The sequence below is a fragment of the Condylura cristata genome, unplaced genomic scaffold (assembly GCF_000260355.1).
Source record: "Condylura cristata isolate star-nosed mole 26May11 unplaced genomic scaffold, ConCri1.0 scaffold00004, whole genome shotgun sequence".
NCBI lineage: Eukaryota > Metazoa > Chordata > Mammalia > Eulipotyphla > Talpidae > Condylura > Condylura cristata.
Window position 1 is genome coordinate 64900054 of NW_004567105.1, and position 10416 is coordinate 64910469.

The 10416-nt window shown below is 38.0% G+C and overlaps 1 protein-coding gene across 5 annotated transcripts in view; it reads right to left on the reverse strand.

Moving 5' to 3' along the window:
* The window catches only part of SNRK (SNF related kinase), a 44695-nt gene that overhangs the window by 33668 nt on the left and 611 nt on the right, over positions 1 to 10416 (reverse strand). For 4 of the 5 annotated variants that reach the window (XM_004676263.2, XM_012735184.1, XM_012735183.1 and 1 more), the window contains exon 2: positions 7843 to 7892. The exons of the other annotated variant lie outside the window; for it this stretch is intronic. The gene's annotated coding sequence lies outside the window, so the exon portion shown is untranslated. The remainder of the gene's footprint in view (positions 1 to 7842; positions 7893 to 10416) is intronic. 5 annotated transcript variants of the gene reach the window in all.

Here is a 10416-nt window from a genome sequence, read left to right on the forward strand (position 1 = left end):
CAGTACAGGGGAAAAAATACAGTAAGAACATCCTAACCAATGAAATGAGGGGGGAACTTTAAAAACTCCACTATTCCATCCTCTGTGATTACCTCTATTAACCCTTTGGTACACAAACTCCCAAATTATTCTCTATGTGTATGGCCAGACACAGCGGTTTTGATAAAAGGGGATAGCCCCTCCCCACCACACACACAAAGGGGAGAGGTGTGTAAGAATTTCTTTCCACAAAACAAGTTAATACAAGTTGTGTCTAGAAAATATGGAAAATGCAGAAAAGCACAATAGAGAAAACAAAACCACCTGTAATCTCATCTAGGATGTCCCGTCTTCAGGTCTGAAAACCTATACACTGCCTTAAAACCTATGCTTCTTTACAAAGCTGAGGTATTAGATATGAAGTCTGATAACAACTTTCCCTCTATTTTATATGGGGGACATTTTTCCAGGCACTTAAGTTCTTCCAAATCAATATTTAAATGTGTCCATAACTAAAATGGTAACTTTAAAAATAGCAAAAATACTAAGTCAGACCCTCTGTGGCAGTCTTATTCAGCATATGTTCACACATGCATATAACTAGGCTAGACCTAAATTAAATAGGTCAACTAATCAAAGTATTTATAATATGGAAATTCATGTTTGAGAAATAATTACTAGTATGTGCTGCAAAAAAATACTGATGCTCTCCCAGCTGAGGAGAGCAGAAGCAACCAAAGTGTGAGGGTGTGGCTGGAAAAGAGGAAGGAAGTGTGGGTGGCCCTACACACATTTTGCAAGCTGCTGAAAACAGTTGTAGAACCAGCCTCTTTAAACCTACTGGCAATTTGAAATTCACCCTGTTACTCTTGTCAAAATTTACTTTTAGCTTTTTCACTGACATCACCACCACTGCAGTATGGTCTGTATGTTAAACAAAATTTTCCTACTCCTCTTCCTGGGAGTGGTGAGGGCAAAAGAGCACAGTGAAGACGGGTGGCTCAGCCTGGATGACACTATAAGACAACCCATGGCCTGACAAAGCAGCGGAGCTGGGTAAACAGGGCCATGTGCAAGCTTCGCTATTTCTGCAATCTCTCTATATTGGTCAGGATATTATGAATTGCTCCGAAAATCAGACAACCAATACTTAAATACAAAACCCCAAACAAGTTAAATGCTTAAAAAAAAAAAAAAACAAACACCATGCTAACGCTCTCCCCTAACACAGACAACTAAAATGATGAGTTTTTGTAAAGCCGCACTAGAAGTATATTTAAGATTCTTACATATGGTAATTATTTGTATCTTTCATAAATACCAAAAAAATGAAAACCATAATTCTTACTCATGGCAAGTATTACAATACACATTTATAGACAACTTCAGTAGAGGGATTACCACTCTCTCAGTATTACCATCCTACTCTGACTGCTAAAATTTCAGATACCTATACCAAAAATGGTAGAGGCTGAAAGGAAGTCAGTAGATTAAATCCTCCAGAAATATCAATAACCTCCAGGTGAAGCAAAGTAAACAGCTTTACCACGCAGTCATGGCTGTAGTTTTCTTTATCCAAAGTAAACAGTAGTTCACATTTTTAGAATAGCACTCCTCCTCCTGGGAGTACCAATATAAACTATAAATAAAGATGAAGTCACAAACAGGTCAACGGGTCCTAACATAATGAAAAAAAAAATGTAATTTAACTGGCTTGGTTGATTAATACTACATGATTATCACGTAGTAATCCGCCTGCAGTCACTGGATGGAGTTAGAGGGGAGCCACACATTAAAGTTGTTTATTGTTAGAAATGTTCTAGTAGGCAAAACCATACCTCCAAATGTCTCAGAAAGTACTGTCCAACGGAAGGTAACTGCACACTGAACTATGTTCTGAAAGGTTTCTTCCAAGTACTCAGCTTTAATGGACGCAGGCCATGGAGGTGACCCGGAATAAGCAGCTAAAAAACCTGCTCCTGTCTCTCAAGGCAGTGACTGGGTTTTGTACAGATCAACTCCTTGAAGGGCTGAGTTAAGTAATCTTTATTTTGTCCAAGTAAAACAAGTTTTATTCCAGAATACATCAAGGAATTTGAATATATATAGGAGTCAGGCAATTCATTAGATGACACAGGTAATACTTGCTACTTATAGACAAAAAGAAAGGACTTAGCATCCAAGCCTCGGCCAGCCGTGCAAGTATGATGAAATTCCTAAACAGATTCTGCCACTGGTTAAAGTAAAAAAGCTAAAGGTATCACCATTTCTACCTGTAGGTAAGACACAAGCATCAACATAATTAAAAAGTTCACAAAACAGGGACATAGTAAGCAAAAGTTGGTGGGAAGAAATTACTTAATGATAAATGAAACTAATCCACAATAGTCCTAGCTGCCAAGAAAACAAAATATAAAGTAGGAAGTTATGAAGAATTTAAAAACAATCTAAATCTCTCTTCTAAAGCTTTTATTAACATTGTCAAAACTCATTTTAACTCCCTATCATCTTTTTGCCCCCACTGATAATGTGGTATGAAAAAAAATGCCAAAAAAAAAGTGCTAGAACAGAAAAAAAAAGACAAATCCATAAATAAAAATACAGCCATCTAAGATTTCACTGACTTTGACTTCAAATAAATCATTTGAGGTTTTTTTAAACTATTGAGACTGCAAATTATCTCGCTAAAAGGCAACTTAACAACACCTGTACCAAGAGCCTTAAAGAATTAATATCACTGATTTAATCATCTTATTAGTAGAAATATATCTTATAGAAATATTGATGTGGAAAATAATTAATAATATCAATATTTATATGAGCATACAAACCAGAACCTACAGGTCTGCTATAAGGAAATGGTTAAATTAACCACAGTGGGGAAATTCTCACAGTAAAATGTTATGTAAAAAAAAAAATCATATACCAAATTTTATGGCATATGATCCCATTTTTTTAAAAAGTGTGTACTTTTTTGTCTGTATATGTACTTTTAAAGTACATTTTAAAATGTTAAATTGGTAGGACTACAAAATATTTTATATCTATAGTTTTCTGTTCTTTTCTAATTTTTGGCAGTGAAATGTATGTTGCTTTTATGATCAATGAAAGGCATAAGTTACTAAAATTTTGACTTTCTGAACATGATTACTCAATTTAATTGAGACCTATGAAATAAGCCAATTTCCCTGAAAATATATTGTCTAAAGTCTGTTCATTTAATCTTAGTAAATAAGGCACATTCACTGAAATATTTTGCTTCTCTTGGGGGAGGTATGCAATTCTTTAGGCTGAGGAGGCACAAGAATGCTGAGTCTATTTTTACTAGAAAATATCTGAGCCTTAACTATAGGTTCCTCTTCTTTAATAACTTATGCATAACCTACATATACAGAGATAAATAAGGCAGCCCAGGTGAGATGTATTAATGAAAGGTAAAGAAAAGGCAGAATGATCAAGGGCAAGGCAGCCCACAGACCAAGCTTACCCTAAAAAGGGCAGCAGAGGTACACACACCTGCGAGAGGGGGAAAGAGGCAGCAGAGTGACTATGACTCACGGGCTTCATAAAAAACACCAATTCGGGTTAAGTTATGATTTGTGGTAGAAATGAAATTAAGTTTAGGAGAGTTAAGAAAGTTGATTCTGAAAAATATTTTTTCACTCACGGTAGCAGGTAGGATGATCTCTTCCCAAAACTAATGGAAAACTTGCCATAATAAGTAACTCACCACATATCTTTGAATTATGCTGAAGTTTAATTAAAAAGTTAAAAATGTGGCTCTTCCTGGTGGTGCCACGTTAGCAGGCAGCTCTGCAAGCTGGCTGCAGCTACCTAAGTGCCAGTTCCATCCCCGGCTCCCCACATGGCCCTGCAGGCCTCTCCTGACCTGCCCACTGCCCCCCTCAGCTGTGTAGTAGATCTGCCGGTTTGCTCCCCACTCTGTCTCTGGTGAAGCCTCTCACCATCCCTGCACCTCTGGCTTGTACCCCAGTTCTGTATGCATAAGTAAATCTTTTTAAAAAAAAAAGTTAAAAGTTAAAAATTCACAGAAAGAGTCCCATTACAGAACTACATGAATCTTTAAAAGAAGTAGAAAACTTTCTAGGCATTCACATGAACTCAACAGAGGAATAAGGTAATTAAAGAATTTAAACCAATTTAAAAGTTCACAATTCACATTAAAGCATAAAACACCAATTTTTGTTTTACTAAATTAGGTCACTTTCATTATCACCCATACAACAACTTTCCTAAAAATCAATTACTAACCTATAGGTTTACATAGAAATAAGTCAAAACCACATTTGACTTTTCTTTCATGGTCTTGCTTAAAGTCTTCACAATGTCCTTTACTGCCACAACTGCCCATTTTAGAACTCCAGTTTTGTTATAATGCAGGTATCAAAAAGAGTGAACAATCACTGGGGATCTTTGTACGGACTGGATTCTGTATTTGTTAGATCATTTACCCCTTGCAAGAGAAGTTATCATGGAAGTGTCATGCCCATTTTACAGATGAGAAAGCAGGGTAAAATATATTAAGTCTCTGTCCCCATCCTTCATCAAGGTAAGAGCTACCTGGTTTGGATTCTAGGTTCCACCTGGCTTTTGGGTCCTGCATTTTCCCCTCTGCAACAATGCAATGCCTCTCTATACCTCGTAGAATTCACAAGGAAATAATAGCAAAATAGAGGGCATAATGCTTTCATAATTAATATGTGAAAGGTAGAAGTTACTAAAATTTTGACTTTCTGAACATAATTACTCAATTTAATTTTCCACCGAGACATATGAAACAAACCATGAGATAGACCTAGGAAATAAACCTCTCCAGTCTAAAGGAATTGTATCCCTGTTCCCTCCAAGGAAGCAAAATATTTCAATGAATGTGTCTTATTTATTAAAATTACATAACTAAGTTTTAGACAATATGTTCTCGATTTCCATTCTGTTCTGGCATTTCTCGTGTTCCTCCAACTCTGATATGGCCACACAAATTACCTGCTCTACAACTAATTAAGTGGAGGAGGTTCCCTAGTACCATCAAAGACTCATAACATTATCAACAAATGATTCCATTAGAAATTTTTTGAAACTGCTTTTTTTTTAAGTTGCAAAAGGAAGTTACAGAAAAATAACCATTCAAAACACAGATTGAGGTAATTTTTGGTCATCTAAAAATAGAATAACACCTTGAAAAACACTTCACTTTTGAGAGTTTGCATATAATTTTGTGATGGCAAGATTCCTCCCCAGTTGACACAGAATGGACAACATCATGTAAACAATTCAGGCAAAATTTAGGCAGGTTCTGTTTTCTGTTTGACGCCTTTGTCCTATCCCAAACTGCAATTTTAATGCACTTTGCAAAATACATTCTCTCCATTCATTTCCAAAAAGCATTTTCCGTCACAAGAGGATTAGCAAATATTCATACATAAGATAGGAAAGCAAAGAGTAAAATATAGCCGTGAAACTGCAGATTGAACAGTCTCATTCCAAATTTCTTCAGTAGCACTCATACCAAAAGAGAATTCTTCAACCTGTAGAAAATGAGGTAAAAAAGAAAACTAAACTTTAAAATTCAGCCACTCTGCTTTTTGTCCACTGCTAAATAAAAAGGCTAAAATGAGTATTTTTTTAAATTATGGTATACAATATACTCCAGCTTCTATCTTAATCTAATAGTGACTAACAAATTATCCTAAATCTAAAATGAACCCTATCTAGATAAGTTATAGAGTAAAACTTACATTACCTTACATATAATCTAATACAGAAGAAACATGGATGAATATTAAACTTAGCTTGCAGAACAGCCACACGCTTCCCAATAACCATGCATTAGTGAAGAGATCACAGAATGGCCTGCGATGTTTGTGTACAGAGATGGGGGAGACTACTAAAGGAACTGGGGTAGCATTCTAAGTTTCTACATTTCAAATTGTTCTTATTGTTACTATCTCCATCACAGAGGCATATTTTAAATTATCAAAATTCATTTACTCAGCAAATACGAACAGCATCATGGTGCAGTGGAGAGAGTACCATAGGATCTGAAGTCCAACAAGTTACTCAACTTCTCCACCAAGCATTTATGGCTTTATCTAGAAAACAAAGATAATCACTACCTTGGACAGGTATTATGAAAGCTAAATGGGATAATATATATTAGCAAGATGTGAATGGGATCAAAATCACCCAGCAATTTTTCACCAACTCTTCAGAACCGGGTTTCCCTCCCTGCAAATTTCAGTATTTGAGAAACATTGTACAGTTCCTGATTTTATTTAGTATCAGTACCCTCACCCTTAACTGGCCCAATGAACTACCCCTAAAAGCCTCTATAGGCTGTAGTAAAGAAGCTCCCTGCCTGTCTCAAGTGGTTAGTAATTTCTTACAGGGACAGGCCTGCTGGAGTGTTCTTTCCTCTACACTCGTCTTGGAGAGTTCACAGGAGGCATCTCAGAGGAAGTTGTGTTTTTGTTTAAGCTAAGGGTAGGAGGAGGCTTTTTAGAAGAGCAACCTGAGAGAGCTTATTGCGACTGGACAGCAACACATGCAGAACACAGGTGAAAGGTGAGGAAAGTAGGCAAGGACAAGGGACTCAAAAGGCCTTGCATTTTCTGTTCCTCAGGAGTGACTGGCCTTTATTTGTGCTTCAAAGTCAAGCTTAAAAATCACCTTCCCACCCTTCCTCTTCCCCTCCCTCGCCCTTGCACACCAGCTCCTGTGTTCCAATACACAGCCCTTTTCTACTATCACTCTTATCATAGTGCGGTTATATAATAAACATCTATGTGATGAAGTAATTAATAATCTGTGTCCCTCACTAGATCAAGTGTTAAAGTCAGTCAGTATAAGGCCATGTACATTTTATCTAGCTATGTACCCCAGGTCCTGCCAAGTGAGCATGTACTCAAAACATATAGATACATTTTGTTACATGAACAAATGAAAGCTGGCACTAAGAAGCCAAAGAAGAAGAATCCTGAGCAGGGGAACAGCCATCAGAGATGACAGCGAACCATTCTGGCAGTCAAGTGAAGATCAAACCAGAAGAGCAAGACCAGAACTTGGGAGACAAGTAAGAAGACTACCGAAAAGGTTTCCAGGTAAATGACTATTTAGACTTAATGAGGACAGCCAGTAACTGGGCAGTGATGATGCAGACATAATGGAGGCGACACCTTTAGGAAGCAGCATGTAAGCATTCAATGCAGAGAGAAGAAATCTAGAGTGATCAGCAGAGAGTGGTATCATTCATTCAGATCAGGAACAGAGGACAGGTACAAACATATCTTGAGTATCTACTACATGCTAGTATAAAGGAAAAGTTTTGCCTTTAGTTCTGACGTTTTATGGTTGAAAAACAATTTAAACCCAGCCCAGCTAATCTAAACCAAATCTAGGTTTGGTTTCTGTAACAGCCGTCATCAAGACACTTGTGGGGTACACTGGCTGCACAAGGCATTATGCTGGTCTCAGGATGTAAAAATCAAAGAAGGGGTCTCTGCCTTAAAGAGCTGGCGATCATGTGGGTTTGAGACCAGTAATTGCATGACCAGTGAGAAACTGAGTCTATGATCTGACTCATGCTTCTGGAACACTGACTTCATAACCTAATATATTTCCAGGCCCATGTGTAGTTTAAAGATCATTTATTTAGACAGACAGAGAGACAGACCTAATCGTGTTGAGCCTGGAGACACTCCGGCACTTAAAAACATCATGATACGTGAACAGTTAATGCCCTCTGACTTCGAAGCAACTGCTGAGGTAAGCCATATGGCAGCAGTCGGGGGTAAGACACAACAAGTAAGGGGGGAAAGAAGACAGATTTGTCATGGAAGAGCCTACCTGAGCAGAGGCCAAGTGCTGGAGGTGCCAAAGCAGAATCTCAGGAGGTTCTGGAAGTGACAGTAAAGAAATAAATATTCAGATGAGGTAGAGCAAGAACACTCTTTAGACAAGTTTCCTCCCTTGCCACTGGCAAGAAATGATTTCTCATGGGATATAAGTCCTTAACCCAAACTAGTTGTCCAGAAAAACAGAGGAAATGACCCAGTGTGAACGATGCAGCTGCAGATCATCCAGAGCAGACAGCACATCCCAGTGCGCACTTGGAGGCCATCAAGTCTGACTTTACAGTAGCTCTTGCCATACTGAAACAAAATGCCAAAACACTTCCCACTCCACCCCTAAAGCACTGCCCTATTTCTTCCCCTTCCTTTTCACTTTTCTCTAAATGAACAAGTTCACTGTCTCTACAACCTCAGTCCACTTCACAAACCTGGCCTCAAGGTCTTCCTCTACCCCTTGGCCATATCTTCTCATTGTCCTTGAACCCTGAGTCTTCTCCCCACCCCGCTTCTCTGTCCGAGGAACTCTACCTATCATTTAAAAACAGTTCAACTATCACTGCTGTGGAAAGTATTCCTGTATCAGCTTCTGAGGGGGGTTTGCCTATGCCAGCCACAGCATCCACTGGACCCTATTGTTAGTGTTTATCTCCAAAGCTCCTAAATGTAGGTAGGTACCGGTTTTTATTCACTTTTCTACTGTTACTCCATAACCCAAGCCTCTAAAATAGACAAAGGCTCTAAAAATAAATGGTCATAGATTAATTTACCTTCAAAACTGCTAGAATCCATTCAACTTTTCCACCTAAGTTGCCCTAAGAAAGCACCTGCATATACATGCGCTTTTCAGAAGTACCTACATTTTGAATCATAGTTTCCTTATAAAAGCATCATGACTAAAACACTCTGAAATTTGGTTGTTAAGCAAATAGTTGTCACACCGTTAAATTAAGACTAAGAGATTCTCCTCTATGTTTTTAATTCCTAACACTTGTATCTTTTTCTTTCTGGGTAGTGTAATGAGCTCTTAGGCAGACAAGCTGTTACAAAGAAGAAATCATGCCTTATTTATACCATGCTTAGAACCCTGGCTGCTCAATATTTCCAAAAATAAATAGTTTTTTTTCTATTTACTTTCACTTTCTGTATGAAATGCCCATAGTAAAGTTTAGATGAATAGTATTTTCTGTGATCACTAAAAACATCATGAAAACCCTTCAATTTTACTAAGGACATTTAAGTCTTCATTTTATGATTACGGAATTATATTTAAGCCAATCTACACTTACGATCTATTAAAATAAAAATAAGAAAGTTAAGGTATTTCATCACAATCATGCAGAAAAATTTATTCACACTAAAAATTAATAGGAGAGTAATTCTTATGCACAAAAATAAAACAATGTATGTAAATTTATAAAACCAAAAAGTAGAGCTCAAAGTCCCCTGCGGGGAAAGTCTTAAAGATGGAACATTAAGAAAAGTTGGCACTGGGCACTTGATTTTCACACATGACCTTGGGAATGTCATGTAATTTCTCTCATTACTAGTTCTGTAAAATGGGACTGTCATCTGTTTGCCTAATAAGGACAGTTAGTGAAATAAAAGAATCAATATGTATTTAAAAAAAAAACTTGTCTAATTAGTATGTTTTAATCACCACTTGTACAGTACATTCCTCCTCAGGAATCCAATTCCAAGAGAAATATTTAAGCAGACGCTGAAGACAGATTTCCTTAAGGGAATGATTTTATAAATCTGGAAAGCAGTGTAACAAGATTATAAATTAACAAGTTGATTACATAAGGCTTGACAAACCTAGGCTTTAAAGTACACTGATAAACACTGATTTGGGACATAGCGCTCCAACCATGGACAAGGAACCCAAATTTAGACATCTGATGTTTGATGGGAATTTGATGGAAATTCAACAGGATGACCACTATTTGCAGTTCCATCACCTGCAATCCAGGCTTCACCTTAAAACCCGATAAATGTGAAATGCATGAAAGTCAGCTGTACCACTCACTAAGACCGAAAATGCAACTAAATACCAAAGGGGGTTGAGGGGAGGAACGTGACAGTTTGAAAGGTCCTTAGACAGCTACACACTTAGGAACCTGACTGTTAAATACCCAACATCAACACCAACACAGGACTTGCACCGAACTCCCTGTGAAGCTACTGGATTGCATCTAAATCTAACTGTTAGCAACAGCACAGTTCCAGGCACCCTCGGCCACCCCAAAGCCCGCCACCCCCCATAAAAAGGTTATCACTTCCCCGATTCCCGAGTCCAAGTAAAAGGAAGGGAGCTTAATATAAAATGGTCCGGCAAGAAATCAACAGGCGATGACTATGGGAAAGAACGGAGGTTTCCCAATCTGAAAATTCAGCTCTCCCTCGGGAATGGCACTGCTCCTGCTTTACCCCGTTGCCCTTTCTCTACAAACAATATCCTCATTCTATTGTAAGGTTGCAGTTTCACCAAGGAACCCCCTTGCTGCGGCCAGATTGTCAGATTCGTTGCAACAAGGAAAACCTATTCAGAGAAGAATGCACACCCCACGGG